The sequence below is a fragment of the Nycticebus coucang genome, chromosome 8 (genome assembly GCF_027406575.1).
Source record: "Nycticebus coucang isolate mNycCou1 chromosome 8, mNycCou1.pri, whole genome shotgun sequence".
Taxonomy (NCBI): domain Eukaryota; kingdom Metazoa; phylum Chordata; class Mammalia; order Primates; family Lorisidae; genus Nycticebus; species Nycticebus coucang.
The window spans coordinates 76,645,127-76,664,519 of record NC_069787.1 but is presented as its reverse complement, the minus strand read 5'-3'; the positions used below and the strand labels follow the sequence as shown (position 1 = coordinate 76,664,519).

At 45.9% G+C, this 19,393-nt stretch overlaps 1 protein-coding gene across 1 annotated transcript in view; it reads right to left on the bottom strand.

Annotated features, from left to right (window-relative positions):
• CMTM7 (CKLF like MARVEL transmembrane domain containing 7) overlaps window positions 1–19,393 on the bottom strand; it is a 60,173-nt gene that overhangs the window by 14,896 nt on the left and 25,884 nt on the right. The gene's annotated exons all lie outside the window — the stretch shown is intronic.

The window sequence follows — 19,393 nt, the reverse complement described above, 5'->3', positions numbered from 1 at the left end:
ACTGCAACAAAAAATAGCTAGGCGTGTGGCAGGCACCAGTTGTCCCAGCTACTCGGGAGGCTGAGGCAAGAAAATTGCCTAAGCCGAAGAGCTGCACGTTGTTGTGAGCTGTGATGCCACAGCACTCTACCAAGGGTGACAAAGTGAGACTCTGTCTCTTAAAAAAAAATGTACAACTGATTTAGGAAAATGATTATTTTATGCAGCTTCTTTCCTATAGAATAGTAATCCTTAGAGGGGTGGGAGAGAGAGGATGGGGGGAGAGTGAGGAGGGTATAGAGAGAGAGAGAAAGAAAGGGAGAGATTGATTTGTGTCCTATGGGACACTAGGCAATGTCTGGAGACATTCTTGATTGTTGTAACTGGATGATTCTACTGGCCTTTAGCAGGTTGAGGCCAGGGGTGCTGCTGAACACCCCACGATCTGTAGGATGGCTCCAAATGTGACTCCTAAACTACTGTACCACTGTTGAAAACCCCTGGTGTAGAAAGTGTCAGTCTACAGTGAGAATTACATCACGATCCGACTCTAGTTAAAGTGGTCAATGCTAAATGTGCTCTTATGTTCTGAAGACCCTTGCTTCTAACTCTCTGTCAAGATCCTCAGCTATAGGTACACCAGCTACAAAAGAATTCTTGGCTTAAAGCTTCAAGTGGGCATAGAGAGTGTGCTGCTAGCAGATCAAAACTCTGACATGAGGGGGCCTTACCATTTGATTTCCCTTTGCTAATGAGCAATGAGTATTTTCCTTTTTTCGGTTCCTCTGAAGCCAGCCAGCCATGGCAATATAGTGATTCACACCTTGAGGCTGTTTCAAGCTCTGACGGTGCCTCTGCCTTACATGCAGGAGTGTGTGTGACCACCAGGGCCCTGCTGCCTCATCAAGTCCCATTTCCCGACCTCATCTATTTGGGGAGGTCTATGGGTTTCCCCAGTACCGTGCTGACCCTCACATGCCCTGGGCTATTTTTATTCAGGGATTAAATGCAGATAACTGGAATTATGTGGCATGATTCCTAGGTGAAACAGCAATTTTGCACCTAATTTAATGCAAGGATTAAAATAATGTTTATAACTTTTTTTTTTTTTGAGACACAGCCTCACTATGTCACCCTTGGTAGAGTTCCATGGCATCACAGTTCACAGCAACCTAAAACTCTTGGATTTAAGCAATTCTCTTGCCTCAGCCTTCCAGGTAGCTGGGACTACAGGCACCCACCACAACGCCCAGCTATTTTTTGTTGCAGTTGTCATTGTCATTTAGCAGGCCTGGGCTGGGTTCGAACCTGGCTCCGTTGGTGTCTGAGGCTGGCGCTGTAACCACTGTGCTATGGGCGCTGAGCCTACAGCTCTTCTTGATGACAGAGTTAGTCCTCTCTCAGGGTGACATAGGGATATGGAAGTTTCCTTATGAAACTTATGAAAGGGGCTGGGGCAGGCCTTCCCTCTCTGAGCTTCCAGGGCTGAGTACTGTGCAGTAGGATGTACATTACTGCCCTGTCACAAACATTTCAGGCCTCTCTGGGAAACTTGAATAAGACTTCTCACATGGCCTACGGCTGCCTACCACGTGCCCTTCTTCAGAAAAGTCCAATTTTGGAAAACTCTAGTTTAGATAGCATACGGTGTGTACTTATACATGTTCCTAAAACTCTTCTTTTTGCCCAAGGATTCATTCATTCCAACTGTAAATAGCCAGTGTCTTAGTCAGCTCCCCATAGTCCCAGCATTTTGAGAGGCTAAGGTGGGAGAGATCGCTTGAACCAGGAGGTTATAGTGAACTATGATCACAGCATGGCGTTCCAGCCTGGGGAGACAGAGCTAAACCACATCTCTCAAATAAAAATTAAATCTTAAAATAGATATGATTGACACCAGACTTTTCAGGAATTCTTTTAAGGATAGTAGGTGACTTCTGTAAATGTTTGGGACCCATGAATAATTTAAATCAATTCTCAGGGGGCAACCAGAAAGCAGAAAGACAAAGACAATGGTGGAGAAGCGGCCCTGGGGTGTTTGTTCCCTGCCCCCCTCAACCTTCTCAGGATCTCTCCTGTTCCCAGTTAGAAAAGCAAATGAACAAATGCCCAAGTTCACTGGAGGGAGGAAGTTCTGACTTCAGCACAGGTTAAGGCCAGGAGGCTTTCTGGAAGAGAGATGTGTTTCTGCTAAGAGTGACTTCAGTGCTGCCCAAAGGGCTAACGTGTCTCTTAAGGCACCTTCTAGCTCCTCTCAGAAGGGTTTATTCTTTTATGCTGAACTGTCATAAACATTGACAATAAAATCTCTATGTCTGGGGGTTAAAAGTAATGTTGCAAGAGCTCTCAACTCAAAGGAAGGGTTCCACATGCCTGTCATGACACTGTGGTGTCACTGGAATTAGAATTTCAGAGTAGAAACATCCCTCCTCCCCAAAGCTGGGTCTGTTTTGACTCTATCAGAATTCTTACTAGATGCAGATTTTTGTGAAAGTAGCAGAGGGTTTCAATTTCACAGATGGTATCACCCGAGAAAAATGACTGTCCCCTGAGGACTTTGGAACTAGACCAGTCTGGTCCTAACTTGAGTAGACACCCACAGCCAGGTGCCAGACAGTTTGTCCATGTCCCAAGCCTGGCTGAACCCTCCAGGAAGAAATGGAATTTTGATTTCTAAGATGTAAAATTTCTGCAAGAGACTCAAGAGGCACTTTTTAGGAGATGCCTGCTGGGCAAAGAAGTGTCTCCGGCTGCCTGCTTGGGAACATTCCCTCAGTGGGCCTGAGTCCTCCCATCCCCATCATGTCAATCCACCGAGTGTGCCTGTGTCTGGCTGAAGATGGCACCAGACACCTTTTGTTTTGGGAGCCCTGGGCTGGATGCTGGTAGGTTACCCAGCCCTGCCTTCCCCATGCTGACCTTGGAGTAATGCTTCAGTGACAGAGATAGGAGGAGGAAAGGATGTACCTGATGAAAGCCAACATCAAAAGGTCCTAGACCCAACTTTGCTGGAAAAGCCCAGGAGATAAAAGCCAGGTTTGTTCAAAAAGTCAGAGAAGTGAAGGGCGGGAGCAGTGGCTCATGCCTGGAATCCTAGCACTCTGGGAGGCCAAGGTGGGTAGATCGCCTGAGCTCAGAGGTTCCAGACCAGCCTGAGCCAGAGTGGGACCTTGTCTCTAAAAATAGCTGGGTGTAGTGGCGGGCGCCTATAATCCTATGAGAATCGCTTAAGTCAAAGAGTTTGAGGTTGCTGTGAGCTATCATGCCATGACATTTACCAAGGGTGACAAAAAAAAAAAGAAAAAGAAAAAAAGTCTTTTGTCTCAAAAAAAAAAAAAACAAAGAAAAAAAGTCAGAGAAGTGGCTGCTGACTTTGGTGGCTGGAAGCTGCAGATGTCAATGCAGACAGGCCCACCCATGACTTTATTTGGCAGTGCAGGAAGGAAGAAGGACTGTTAAGTCCCCAACTTTGGCTGAATTTTGCCCTGGGTGTAAGGAGATTTACCCCTGCCTCCCTATTAAAGCCTCCACTACACTGCATCATAGGCATCGGACAGCCTTCGTGCAATCTCATTACCACCGTGTGGCTGAGAGAACCTCACCCCGGCTCAGTTCCTCCAGGCCCTGTTTTGCTCACCAACATCAGGCTTTTGCCCCCCTTTTTCTAAACCCAGCACATAGTTTTGCTCTCTATCCATAAATGAAAATGTCATAAAAAAATAACATGTAAAAGAGGGAGAATAATTCAGGGCATGTTAGGGATCCCCAGCTCCGGGTCTCGAGCAGACAGACAACACACTGGCTTCTGAATCTAACTGTGCCACGAAGCTACCTGGCAGCATCCAGAAAACCAGACTCCACGTCCGTCTGTGCTGAGAGCATTGCTGGAAGGACACATGAGAAGCTGGTAACAGTGGTTGCCCCTGAGGAGGGAGGGTAATGTGTACAAGTTTTAAAAATTCACTTATTTGGGGGCGGTGCCTGTGGCTCAAGGAGTAGGGCGCTGGCCCCATATACTGGGGTTGGTGGGTTTAAGCCCGGCCCCGGCCAAAACTGCCAAAAAAAAAAATAATAATAATTCACTTATTTTGTTTTCTTACATTATAAGGGATCACATATTAAATTTCAAAAAAGCAATTTTTAAATGACACATCTTGGAGATCCTTAATGCCACACAAATATAGATCTACCTTTTTCTTTTCATTGTCTGCACAGTGTCACCCAGGCTGTGGCTTTCTTTAACTCAGAGTGTCTCAGCCTTGGCACTACTGACATTTGGGGCTGGATGTCGCCCTGGCCTTTACCTGCCAGGTGCTCGTCGCTATCCATTTCCCAGCTGCAACAACCAAAAATGTCTCAGGACATTGCTAAAGGTCCTCTAGGGAGTAAAGTTGCTTCTGGTTGAGAACTGATATTTCAACAGTCTTTTACTGATGGGCATTTAGCACATCCCCTGCTTTTCACCAATACAAATGATCTTGCAAAAAATCAGACGCACTTATTTGTATATATATGAATATTTGTGATAAATTCCCAGAAGTGAAATTACTGGGTGAAAGCATATGCACATTTAAGATTTTGTTGTTTGTTGCTAAAATGCTACCCAGGAGACACAAGTCTCCCTGTCTATGGAATCTTGCCAACAGAGATTAACAGTATTTAAAAAGAACAGAAGTGACATCATGTTGTTTTAATTTTAATTTGCATTTCTCCAATTACCAGTGTGTTGGCTATCTCTTAATATGTTTATTGTTTACTTCCTGTTTATGTTTTTGGCCTTTTTTTTATTATAAATGTAAAGAACTCTTTCTATTCTGAATATTAACTTACTGTTATGGCTATTGCAAACATATTTTCTCCATCTCTCTTTGCCTTTATTTAGTCTTCTGTCTTATAAAAGTTTAAATTTTTTATACAGTCAAATCGATGCATCATGTTTTATAGCTTCTGATTTTTATGCCTTGTTCTCCACCTCAAGTTTTTTTTAAAAAATAGTCTTCCACATTAAAAAGAAATATTTGCTTCCTTCTAAAATATATCTAACTTTTAGGTCTCTAAGCATCTAGGATTTACTTTTGTAGATGGTATGACCAAGGGCACCCAACAGAGTTCTAACTTTATCCAATTAGTCAATCGATTGTACTAACATTATTTATTGGACAGCCCATCCTTCCCCCACTGCTTTGAAATGCCACCTTTAACATAAACGTCTACCAGCTCATTTCCAATCCACTGTCCACACAGCAATTACATCAACTTTAAAACACTGAGGTCTTGAAATGTAAACCCCTTCAACAGTTTCCTATTCTTTGAAAATAAGAGCAAAATTCTTTAATGAGGCCCACAGGAATGCAAGTTCTGATCCCTGCTGCTTCTGTTTCTCTGGGCACATCGGGCTCCTGGAGCTCTTCATGTGCTGCCTTTTAGGAGGGTCTCCAATTCTCTCTTAGGGAACGTCTGCAACCTGTACTATATCTGTGTATTTGTTGGTTAACTTGTTTACTACTAAGTAGAATACAAACTCCATGAGTATAGGGAGCCATCAGTTTCCTTTGTACTATCTGTGTCCTGGACACAGGAGGTGCTCAATTCAACACTGGCAGAATGAATGATTCCTGGGGCCATCCTGCCTCTATGACTGCTCCATCTCCCTCCCTCGCTTGCCTCCTGTCCTCCTGTCCAGCAACTGCGCTCTGTTGGTGAACATCACTTAGGGACCTAGCACAATGGAAAGGGATGAGTGACTTTTGGAGGTTGCCCTCAGAACATCTTTATACTTGACAGAATGTCCTTGTCACCTGCCCTTGGAGGTCTGTCATTCAGGCTTCTCCAGGCAGAATATCAGAGTGTGGGTGTGATGTAAGAGTCAGGTTCCTGATTCTTAGCTCATGATGGGGCCGGAACACTCTCTGCTTGTTACTCAGGCTGGGCCATGTTCTGTCTCTAACCAATTTCCTCACAACAGAGCACAACCTTCAGGTCACCAAGTCCTCCCCTGTGCTTTACCAGCAAAGATCATCAGGATCACATGTAGAAAGCTGGGCTAGAAAGCTCACCTTGTCAAAAATATCACTGCATCAAAGGACGAGACGCGCCGCTGACATTTACCGTGTAGCAAACTTTGTGGTTTAGTGCTTATGTTGAACTGAACTAAAATACAAATTCTTGTTTGCAACAAGCAGTGGTTTCTCTCTGGCTTGTTTCTCTCTCAGTGTCTGACACTCTTTCCTGGCCTCTTCAGTGGTTGACTCGATTTCAAGACAACAAAAAGAACATCCTCTGCCTCGTCTCCTGCTGTCTCTAGGGGAGGACACACTTCTTTGGATACACATGGGAGTGAAAGGACAGAGATCTGGATGGTCACCTCCACAAGGAGACCATTTGGAGGAGTGAACAAGGACAGCTGAGACTACGCGGCGATGCCACAGAGGGCTGAACCCCAAGGAGAAGACATCTGCTGTGGTGACCAGCCTGGCCCCTAGGAGGACCAGCAGAGCAAGATAGTCACTTATCCTGCCCTTGCCCGTGCCCTTGTCCTCACAAGCGTACGACCGATGCAGGTACTATCACTCTCCTCAATGTGCAAAAGGAACCTGAGGCACAAAGATGTCAAGGGATTGTGCCAGTCACATAGCTAGTGCTCCTGGAGCCAGGGGTGGGACCCAGGCAGCCTGGCTCCTGCAGTGCTGCAGTTGCTATGGCAATGCAGCCATCCTACATTAGCCATCTCCCAAGGATGCCCCAGCCTCACTGCTGGCTACTGACACATGTCAGCAAAAGTGAACTGGCAGGGAGGAACAGGTGGAGAAGATGTTTGGGAGTCAGTGCCCATGGACACACCCGAGAGTGCAGGGCAGCACCAGCTGAGGCAGGGCAGGAGGTGCAGGGGCCCAGGGAGTGATGTGGACACCCTGAGTGGGGAGGAGATGAGAGAAACAGCAGTAACAATTGCCCACTGAGTGCCTGCTGGGCACCAGGCAGCATTTGCTGGCTCATGTCAGCCTCACAACTGTGGCCAAGGGGCACCAGGACCAAATTAGCAGATCAAAGCAAAGTGGGAACCAGGAGAGTCACTTGCCTAAGGAAGGTCACCTATGTGGCAAGTGGTACAACCTACGTGACCCCAAGGCACTGTGCTGGGCCACACTTCTGCTCACTTACTGTTTAGAGGAGAGGCAGAAAGGAAAGGAAGCCATCACTCTGGTGAGGGCTCTGTGGGGCAAGAATAATACATTCATTACCCCCTACAAGTAGGGGCTCTACACCCAGAAGCGATGGGTTACCAGGGAAGTCATGTGAAAGACACGCCCAGACGCTCGGTGGTAGATTAAGCCAGAGCAATGGTTTAGTTAGGAAAAAACTAGCCTAAGAAGTGCACGTCCCACCTCGTCCTGCATATGCGGTGTGGACCACAATGAATTCACTATTGTACCACGCATCCTCAGTGCCCAGCACAGAGTATGTTTTCAATCCTATCTGCAGAACTGAATCTGGGATTAAACTGAATTCTCAGCGGCAGCTCTAGTTTAAAATGGCCAGCAGGCTGAATGCAGCCTCTTTTCTGCAATCATTTCCCTAGAGGCTTTCAGGAGACTGCAATTGGAGATGGCTCTGGACACAGAGCTGTGCTTTCACAAAGGCGAAGGCAGAAAGGGGTACCTGAGCACATAAACACAATGCCCAGAAATTAGATGGAGTGTCTGTGGATGAGAGGAAGCACTGTACTGGACCCCAGCAACATGGAGCGACGGGCACAAGTGAGCTTCCGAGGGTGATGAAAACGTCTGAAAACTGGATTATGATGATGGCTGCACAGCTCTATCAACTTATTCAAAATATTTGAGCTGGTAAAAAGAATAAATTTTATAATATTAGGTTATATCTCAAAAAAGCCATTAAAAATAATGCAAGGCGCTGGGTGCAGTGGCTCACGCCTATAATCCTAGCACTGTGGGAGGCCCAGGCGGATGGATAGCCTGAGCTCAGGAGTGTGAGACCAGCCTGAGCAAGACCAAGACCCTGTCTCCAAAAAAAAAGTAGCTGAGCCTTGTGGTAGGCGCCTATGTTCCCAGCTAGTTGGGAGACTCAGGGAAGAGAATTGCTTCAGCCCAAGAATTTAAGGTTGCTGTGAGCTATGGCATCATGGCATTCAACCTCAGGGCAATTAAGTGAGACTTTGTCTCAAAATAAATAAATAAATAAAAATAACCTGGCAGTGGGATATAGCTCCACAAAAACTGGCCATTAAATTGGTGATTATTACAGCTAGCTGGGTGACAGGCACAAGGAGGCTCATTGTGATTTTCTCTCTACTCCTGTCTATGTTTTAAATTTTTCATGCAATTTAAAAAAACAAATACACAGGGGTGGCTCCTGTGGCTCAGTGAGTAGGGCGCCGACCCCATATGCCGAGGGTGGCGGGTTCAAACCCAGCCCCGGCCAAACTGTAACAAAAAAAAAAAATAGCCGGGCGTTGTGGTGGGCACCTGTAGTCCCAGCTGCTTGGGAGGCTGAGGCAAGAGAATCACCTAAGCCTAGGAGCTGGAGGTTGCTGTGAGCTGTGATGTCACGACACTCTACAAAGGGCGATAAAGTGAGACTCTTTCTCTACCAAAAAAAAAAAAAAAAAAAATACACAGTTCAATAAGCTTAGAGAAAGAACTAATAGCCACAAAGAGAGGAGGAGAAAACAAATTGAGATTTGCAGTCATACCTCTTCCCATAAAGGTAGGAGAGGAAGTTAGGAAATTTTATTTTATTATTTTGAGACAAGAGTCTCACTCTCTGGCTTGGCGCCTGTAGCTCACTGGTTATGACGCCAACCAAATACACCGGGGCTGGTGGGTTCAAAGCCGGCCTGGGCCTGCTAACAACAATGACAACTACAACAACAACAACAAAAAGCCAGGCGTTGTGGCGGGCACCTGTAGTCCCAGCTACTTGGGAGTCTAAGGCAAGAGAATTGCTTAGGCCCAAGAGTTTGAGGTTGCTGAAGAGTTTGAGGTTGCTGTGAGCTATGATGCCACAGCACTCTACCGAGGGCAATATAATGAGACTCTGTCTTTAAAAAAAAAAAAAAGTCTCACTCTGTTGCCCTGGGTAGAGTGCTGTGGCATCATAGCTAACAGCAACCCAAATTCTTAGTCTCTACTGAGATATCTTGCCATAGCCTCCCGAGTAGTTGGGTTTATAGGTGACCCCCACCCCCCAATGCCCAGCTCTTTTTAGAGATGGGGGTCTCGCTCTTGCTCAGGTTGGTCTTGAACCCATGAGCTCAAGCAATCCGCCTGCCTCAGCCTCCCAGAGTACTAAGATTACAGGCATGAGCCACTGTGTCCAGCCTCTGTTTATTTATTTATTTTTTAGATAGAGTCTTACTTTGTCGCCTTCGGTGGAGTGCCCTGGTGTTGCAGCTCACAGCAACCTCAAACTCTTGGGCTCAAGTGATTTTCTTGCCTCAGCCTCCCAAGTACCTGGGACTACAGGAGCCTGCCACAACGCCTGGCTATTTTTTGTTGCAGATGTCATTGTTGGTTAGCTGGCTCCGGCCGGGTTCAAACCCGCCACCCTTGGTGTATGTGGCTGGTGCCATAACCACTGTGCTACGGGTGCTGAGCCTGTTCATTTTATTTTTAAAACATAATAGTTCCTTATAATAAACAGTTCAAGCAGTGTAATGCGATGAGGCTTCCTCACCCAAAAGCAGACAATGATTTTTGGTTCCTTTTGATAAACTGAAAGAAAGTGCAATCGTTCACATTCTGACCATAGCCAGACCAAGTGACAAGGATCCACCCTCACAAAAGTCACCAGTCTAAATACCAGTGCAGAGTCTGGGTGGAAGTGTGACTGACAAGCTCCCTTGACTGATGTCTGAATGGGGCCAGGTGGGCCACAGGTGGGCAGCTGTTGTCTGCAGCTTTCCTCAATTCTCAGGTGTAACATGGGCTGAAAGCACTGTCTGACTCTGCAAAGAACAGAAGGGACATTCTAAAGCAATGAAGATGAGGATTGACTAAGCACCCAAGCTGCTTGGATCAACTAGGCAAGAGGTGTGGAGAGCATCTCTAAGAGCCTAAAAAGTCTGGAAATACTCTGGCATGGTGTAATTTTGCTAGCCAAAGTTCCTATGTAAGCAGAAAATGGAGCAAAAGGTTACACATGAAGATGAGATTCCTTACAGCCAAAGCCCCAATGCTCCACAACACCCCAGCTTCATACCTCTCTAAACTGTGTGCCTGCCTGAATCTCACAAACACCCTTAACTGGCTGCTCTCTAGAGGCTCAGCAGCCACTTAATTCCCTTCCTGATTGATGGTTCATCAAAACTTTTCTGTTAATATTTTCTGCTTTCCCTCTAACAGGCACCTTTCCCTGGGTAGTACTGAGATGTGGAAATGAAGGGGAAACTCAGTGTCAGGCAGGAGCTCAGGGCAGCTGCACTCCAAGGCTGCAGGGAGCAGGCCATCCGCTCCAGGCACCACAGGTGACAGGGTTGTAAGGGCACGGAGCCCCCTGAGCACCTCTCAGGCAGCTCTCCTCATCACTCAAGTAGAGCCCACACGTGGACATCCTTCTTTCCTGCTCTGCAGCATCTGCCACGTATTCTGGGACTGACCCCCTCTCACAGCAGGCTTTCCCCGGGGAGCACCCCTATTAACCAGTCACATCACAGGCCTCCGCCTTCTCTCATGTCCCCCCTACTGATGACATTGTCTCTCCTCCAGCCAGTTTGTTCCAGGCTCAGGTAATGCCATATCCTGGCAGCTTCCTCAGAAGAGGAAGCTGTGGGCATGGCAGACACTTAAGAGATACAGGATCTGGGCGGCGCCTGTGGCTCAGTCGGAAAGGCGCCGGCCCCATATACCGAGGGTGGCGGGTTCAAACCCGGCCCCGGCCAAACTGCAACCAAAAAATAGCTGGGCGTTGTGGTGGGCGCCTGTAGTCCCAGCTACTCGGGAGGCTGAGGCAAGAGAATCGCTTAAGCCCAGGAGTTGGAGGTTGCTGTGAGCTGTGTGAGACCACGGCACTCTACCGAGGGCCATAAAGTGAGACTCTGTCTCTACAAAAAAAAAAAAAAAGAGATACAGGATCTGATGAGGACTTTCTATTCTACACACTGCGGACGTTTAACATGAAGTCTGTACTCACAAAGAGGCTTGCAGGTCATGCCAAGGAATGGCTCCCAGCTCCCTTTCTAATGTCTGCTTCTATTTTCCCATGCATGATCCATGTCCAAACCGAAGTAGCCTACGGGCCATTCTCTATCCTTTACCTCCATCTCTCACTGTTAAACCCCTGCTTCTAGACAAGATACTCCATAGAACTTCATCTTCTTGATGGAAATGTTCTTTGCCTGTGCTGTCCAATATGGAAGCCAATGGCCATCTGCAGCTACTGAGTTCTTGAAATGTGCTAATGTACTAAGGAACTGAATTCTTTTTTTAATTTTAATTAACCTAAACTTAAGTAGCCCCAGGTGGGCTACTTTATACAATTTTAGACTCTTCAGGAATCACCCTGTGCCCCTGGCCCCCAGATTGAGGGCACCACCCCCTCTGGCCCCTTCTCTGGTGTCTGTCCCTGCTCCTCCCAAGTTTCATGCCTTTCGTTCAGACCCAGACAGGATCTTGGTCTCTTCGGATTTCACAAAGCAGCTACTCATTGTAAGAATTCACTATGTGCTTGTCCTTTTCAGTTGGACCAGACCTTTGCCCCTCCTTGGATTAAGAACTGGGTTCCTAGGAATGGATGTTCACATAGTGCAGAGAAGCCAGCAACCTTCCCCAGATATTGCCCAGGGAGTGGTTCCTCCAGCCATGCCCTGCGTTCTTTTTTGTGTAAATCCGGTTTTATTTCCAAGAAGCAGTTTTACTTTGGTATAGCTGCCTTAGTTCAGCAGCTGGTGCCATTGTCTAGAGGTATGGCCTTAGCTTTATCATGCCTCAATTTCTTTATCCATATACTAGAAGTGATAATATACCCTGGAAGGGTGTTATGAGGATAAAATCAGTTCATACATAAAAAACAAGGGCTGTGCTTGACACGAATAATCACATATTAAACAGTGAAGTAACGTTAACAGCAAACCAACTTGTAAAGATTGAGTGTTGAGCTTGGGTCTGAAAGGTCCCTCCACACTTAACATTAAATTATTAAACATCTGAAAAATATCCACATCCTTGACCCAAAAATGTCACCTCCAATAATTTATCCAACTGAAATGTTCATGGGTATAGGTCAAAATTTATTTATGAGACTAGTCATCACAGAGTGTTATAAAAATGGAAAAATTAGAAAAACTCTAACTATCCAATAGTAACTACTGATTAAATTATAGTTTATCTTTATGACAAAATACTGTGTAAGCATTAATAAAAATGTTCACCTATGGGCTCACTGCCTGTGGCTCAAGCGGCTAAGGCGCCAGCCATATACACCTGAGTTGGCGGGTTCGAATCCAGCCTGGGCCGCCAAACAACAATGAAGGCTGCAACCAAAAAATAGCTGGGTGTTGCTGGGTGTTGTGGCAGGCGCCTGTAGTCCTAGCTACTTGGGAGGCGGAGGCAGGAGAATCACTTGAGCCCAGGCGTTCCAGGTTGCTGTGAGCTGTGATGCCACAGCACTCTACTCAGGGTGACAGCTTGAGGCTCTGTCTCAAAAAAAAAGTTCACCTATGGAAAAAAAATCTGGCATAAAGTTGTACCTCCATCCCTTCTACTGCCCTAATAAAACAATGGACCATATATTTAAAGCAAACTACCACAGACAAAATGTTAAATGTGACTATTTGGGGGTGATGGCATTATGGGTTATTTTCTCCCTTTGTGCTTTTTGGTGTTTTCACTTTTGCATTAAAAATGTTACAACTTTCATAATTATGAAAAACATAACTTTAAACAATTTTGCTTTAATAATACAGGAAAATATTTATGGCATAGTCGTAAATATAAAAAAAGGTCAAGAAAGACTCTGATGAGAAAATACAACCATTGAGAGAAAAAGAAATGGAAGCCACATCTCCAGCATGTTAACAGTGGTTAACTCTGGTTGTAACGCAGGGTTTTAGATTAGGGGGAAGATGTTCTAGTCTGTTTAGGATAATCCTAGTTGACACTTGTGGTCAGCTAGCTGACTGGTGTCCCCACCCACTCAAAAGTACGTTGCTAAATTATACGTGGTACACCCAGGGGTTCTCATTTTCCCACTGATGTTTTCTTGTAATTTCTGAATTCTAATGAAAATGACTTGTTTCCTTAATTGCAATTCATACTTTTTTCTCCCACATTTTAATGTTGTTGGGATTGGAATGTAGTTCACAACAGATGGGTGCTCTTCTCCCACCACCCCCACAAGTTATAAATCAATGGTCATGAGATCTTAGAACTGAGGAAATAACATATTAATTTAGAAATGGGCAGAATATATTAAATGCTCTTTTTCTTTTCGATTCGAGATTCTAGGACTTAAAGAACTGGATAAAATCAGACAGAGGAGACCCCTATAGGGGTCTTACTAGGATTAGGAGCTAGTGTTTCCCAAAGGTTCCCTAATGAGGTGAATAACAAAATAAAACAGTGTGCATGCCAAAGTATGTTCTTGAAAGGCAGCTATGCTAACCACTATACCACCAATGCCCACTGCCAAGGTATTCTTTAGGACTGGCAGGAGGTGGCAAAATCCACAGCCCTTATGGGGATATAAACTTTTTATTAGGTGCTGAATTTATACTAATAACAATAATTATTTTCATGAATGGCTAATATTCATTAGGCACTGACTGTCTGCTGAGCAGAGCTGTCAAGTTATTAAAACAGCCCTAGAGATAGCCGGGCGTTGTGGCGGGCGCCTGTAGTCCCAGCTACTCGGGAGGCTGAGGCAAGAGAATCGCTTAAGCCCAGGAGTTGGAGGTTGCTGTGAGCTGTGTGATGCCATGGCACTCCACCGAGGGCCATAAAGTGAGACTCTGTCTCTACAAAAAAAAAAAAAAAAAACAGCCCTAGAGGGTAAACGGTATAATTCCCCTCATTCTGGAGGTGAGGGTACTGAGGCACAGAGAGGTACCTACCCTAGGCCAGAGAGCTGCCCACTTTTGAGGATAGTCCAGGGTGGTAGCTAAACTCTGGTATTATGAGTATTTTCCTTGTGGCTCCACAATCTGCTTCTTAACCACTGACACAGCCTCCGGCCATTATTATGTTTTTCCAAGCTGTGAGACTCTGGGCAGATCAGCAAAGCCCTAACTACAAAGCTATCCCTGCTCCTTGCAGCCGGAGATTCTGACTCCCTTGGCCTCAGTAACAGGGTATAAAAAGAACACCCAATACCACATTAATGTACTGTGGTTGACTGCTTTCCAAAAATGGCCACAGCGACATTTCCAGTTTCACATGTTCTTGCAGAACGCCGCCACTCCCCATCAAGAAGCAGAATCTGCTTCCTTTCCCCTTGAAGCGGGGCAGGCCTTGGTGGCCACCTAGGATGGAGTGGAAGCGACATGGCATGACTTGCAAGGTGAGGTCAGAGACCGAGATAAATACCAGTTCTTTTTGGTCCTCTCTCTCAGGCCACCTGCCCTGGGAACCCTGCCATCATATGAAGAGGAGGTGTGGACGCTGGCGAGGTTGCTGGTGGGTGTTCTGGCCAGCAGCCCTGGCTGAGGCCCTCCCCCGCACCAACGGTGAGAAAGGGAGCCTTCAGATGATCCCAGCCCAGCTTTGAGTCCTCCTAACCAAGGCCACGGGAATTATGCAGTAGAGACACGCCATTTTCACCAGGCCCTGCCCAAACTCCTGCCCGAAGAATCTGTGAGCATAATTAGTGGCTGTTTTATGTCACCAAATTTTGGGATAATGTGTTGCATACTTTGGTAGCCTCAACAGGCACTTAAAAAGAAAGAGCCTTATTTGGCCTATATTGAAAGTAACACACGAATTGCTCAGGTTTCGTGTTTTGATTCTTTGCACAAGAAAGCTGAGATTCGTTTGGAGGATAGTGACGGGTACAGGTGAGAGACACATCTGTGACCTGTACCTGGGGGTCTGCTTAAACATTCCCTCAGCACAGACACTCCCGGGGCAGCTGTCACCTCTGAGAAGCTTGTCACTGAATATTATACAAGGAAAACACTGTGGTGGCCATACTTTAAGAATAGCTGAATAAATCCCTACCTCCTTACTACGTCACCAAAACAGCTGAATAAATCCCTACCTCCTTACTACATCACCAGAACAGCTGAATAAATTTCTACCTCCTTACTACATCACCGAGTGGAGGCTCACTCTGAATCATCCGCAGACTAGAGGCTCTGGTGGGGCTGCAGGCTCCACGCTCTGCTTTAGGTAAATGAAAAATGCCAGAGACAGTCAGAGGCAGCTTTCGAGAAAGCTCTTGGTTTTGGCTTCCCAGTAGCCAAAATGGGAGCAGTCGGAAGCCACAGACCTCCTGCATCCACAATTCCCTCGGCCCCTACCCTGCAAAGCTCAGCGATAAGAATCATTTATTTATGCTTCCTATAAGATTCCATTTGAAAAGAAGCTTCTAACACCAAATATCTCTACATACTGATTTTTTTTTTTTTTAATTTAGTGTAGCAACTCTTCACAGAGCCACAGCAGAGGTGGTTCCTTTTGAGTTTGGTGTGCTCATACCACGAATTGAGACCATGCAGTTCTTACTTTCCTCTACTCAAGCTACTAGCCTGCTGGCACCAGAAGGATCAGAGAGATGTGTGCGCAGTGCTAAATCACTCCAGTCACCCCAGCTGAAGCCAGCCCAGGTTAGATGACAGCAGCCAACCAGCCATGGAAGGGAGCCTAATTCATGATTAGCAGCAGCAACCTCCAGCTGACCTCAGTCATGTGCGCAATGAACACTTACTGCTGTATGCTCCCACGTTTTTGTGACTACAGAAGGTCAGACTTACGATGGCTGGACTTATCATGGGTTGACTTATGATTTTTCAACTTTATGATGATGTGAAGGTGATACAGATTCAATAGAACATTAATAAACTATAGTCATCACTTTATTGTAAAACAGGCTTTGTGTTAGATCAGCAATGCTCAACCTTCCTAATGCCACGGCCCTTAATACAGTTCCTGTGGGTCGCGAGAACCGCTGTGTTAGATGATTTTGCCCAACTATAGGCTAACGTGTTATGAGCATGTTTAAGATAGACGAGGCTAAGCTATTAATGCTATTAAATGCATTTTCCACTTTAAATATTTTCAAGTTATGATGGGTTTTTCAGGCATTATCCTATCATAAATGGAAGAATAACTGTATGTATTATCCGGCAAAAAGTAACTGATACAATTGCTTTCAGAATTTCACTAGTTTCCCAGTTAGGCAACTCTAGCCTTTAAACAAGAAAACAGCTGGGCACAGTGTCTTGAGCCTGTAATCCCAGCTACTTGGGAGCCTGAGGCAGGGGGATTGCTTGAGCCCAGGAGTTCCAGGCTGCAGTGAGCAATGATTGCATCTGTGAATAGCTACCATATGCCAATCTACATGACAAAGTGAGAGCCCATCTCTAAAAATAAATAGGAAAGAATCAAATTATTCATTTGGTGATTATTTATCAAATACCAAACACTGCCATCCACATGCCCAGCCCTGTGCGTGGCAGTAGGGATAAAAGACTACACTGGTTCCCATTTTGCCAAAGAGAATCCCAAGAAACCTTGACACAGAAGAAACAGTTATGCTGCTCAGCACTCTAGCCACTATCATGGGGAAATAAATATTTGGAGAAGCTGTGGGGCCAGTCCCAGAAGGAGTCCTGGCAACCCGCCCTGGGCAGTGCCAAAAGTGAGTGCCTGCTGAGTTTCACAATGTGGTATAGGATGCCCTGATTGAAAACTCAGGCAGCACAATGCCAAATCAGTGCCAGCCTGGGGGAGAAGAAATTAGTCTGGGATAAATAATGACAAAGCAAGTACACAAAAGAACCATTAAGGGATTGTAAGCACGTGTCAAGAATGGAAAGCCACTATTGTTAAGAATGTGTCATCATCACGTGGTACCCAGGAAGGCTGAGTGCTGGCCATGGGCTGGCCTTTCATCAGAATAAGTGAGGTTAAGTGGGAGCAATAAAGCACGGCCAGCAATCCCTGTAGGTCAGATAATCATTTAACAAACACAATTATTAGCAGGCCAGTTAACCTCCCTGGGGCTCATCTTTGGATGGGGATAATAATCAAATATACCCCGTATAGTAAATACAAGGACTAAATGTGCAGATTCAAACAAAAGATAGAACAGCCTGGTACTGCTCTAGTAAATGCTCAACAAAACTCCTTTCAGAAGTTTGTTAGGAAGAACCGATGGGATGATGTGTGAAACTCTTGGGCACAGAGCAGCATATAAATGTGGATTCTTCTAAAGGCAGTGTGCTGTCACCAGGAGATGAGCACAGCATGAGGACAGCTTAGACACAGGCCCTGTCCTAAAGGGTAAGGAGTTTAAGATCCAGACACAAGTAACTATAACAAACAAGGGATAAATGCCATCAGTGTGGCACAATTTGCAAGGAAGGATGTTTAGAGGAAGGAGAAGGTCCTTCGTGTCCTCTCTGAAGAGCAGCTGAGGCCCTCATGAGGATTCCAATACACAGAGAAAGGAAAGTGGAGGCTACTGGCAGAGGGAACATGGCCACGGAAGGCATGAGTGGAAAGGAACAGAGCACATTAGAAAGAGTTTTGTCCATGGTAGGCAAACCACACAGGTACGTGAAGGGGCGTGAGAGGAAGCAAAGTTGGCAGAGAGGAGTGGACATCAGATTCCAGCTGAGGAAGTACATATCATCAGTGGACAATGGGGAGCCAGTGAAGGTTATTGAGCAGAGCAGAGTAGAGCCACAGCAGAAGTGTACTTTATTTTTATTTATTTATTTTTTGAGATAGAGTCTTATTTTGTTGCTCTCGGTAGAATGCTATGGTGTCATAGCTCACAGCAACCTCAAACTCTTGGGCCCAAGCAATTCTCTTGCCTCACTCTGACAAGTAGCTGGGACTACAGGTGCCCACCACGACGCCCAGCTATTTTTAGTAGGAGACTGTGTCAATTCTAACAAGGCAGTGAGGACGAGAATCAGAATACTGGCCAGAGGGATAGGGCAGGAGACAAATCGGTGTGGATGGCAGCAGATGTCCCAGGGAGCCTCCAGGGATCCAGGCTGCATGATCCTGCAGGGAACAGGTTGCCCCTCAGTAACAGGGTCTGGACAGGTGGAGAGACCAACAGGAAACTCCCTGCTGGCTCAGCTGCCTCAGATTCCTCAGATTCTCGACAACATGCTCAAATTGAGAGGGCAAATAAGTCTATCCAAACACTCCCACAAACTAAACCAATGATTAAAGCAAGCAAACAGTAGGCCTCAGCCCTTCTGTAGCCATCAGCTGTCCCCCTCTCCTGCTCTGGGACTCAGATCTGAAAAGCAGCTCCACTGAAGATCTCTCCTGCCCCTTTCTGGCTGCCGTGCTTCCGAGGGGGCAGAGCCTGCTGTGGTGGATGCCCTCCAGACAGGCCAGGCATGAGTTGTGGTGTGGATACCTTGCTCCTTTTTTCTTCCCTCTTTCAGCTTTCTTGACTGTGTCCCAGATTCATAAGTGTGACTACTGGGACCTGTACCTCCAGGTCCAGCCGAAGTCATTTCAGGCAGGGGTTCAGGTGGCCCTTCCAATACTGTGTTTCTCTTCTGCTATCTCACTTCTGAGTCCTCTGAGTGCCAAGTGAAAACAAAGACCTCCCTTCAGAAAGTTCCCCACCCCCTTGGCCTTCACCTATTAAAAAGGACCACTCCCTACATATCCCTTCACCAGGCCTGCAGGGCCATTCTGACTCCTCTGTGCTACGATAAAAGTGTCCTGGTTGGAAGACAAAGAGGGCCTTTCAGTGGCCAAGAAGCAGGCTCTGCCACTGCCATGGTCTGGATGCCACTGAAGGAAGCAGGGAGGCCACAAAGAGATGTGAACAAAAGGTCCTCAACAATGCCTCCCCTCATACACCTGCCACGGGAGAACCAGACAGCTCAGATGGATCACATGCAAATAAAGTGCCCTCCCAGTGATATAATGGGAGCCAAGCATTTGGGAGGTTCTTAGTAATGTGAAGCAAATCAATTTGAATCTAGCTACTGGACTCAAATTTGTCTTCCTAAATCTTGTTTCTGAACTGAGCTACAGTTTAGAAATGCTTTTTCTACATAATAGCCAAAAAGAATAGCAATCACAGAAATAGGAAAGAGACGATACAGAATAACCCCCATTAGACTACTAGTATGTAAATATCTCAAAAAAGAGGACTTAAAGTGGGTTGGATCATTAACACACTTAGGGAGAAACTCTTTCCAGGCAATCAAAAATCCTTAACAAAATATTAGCATATTAATTCCAACAATATTATAAGAAAT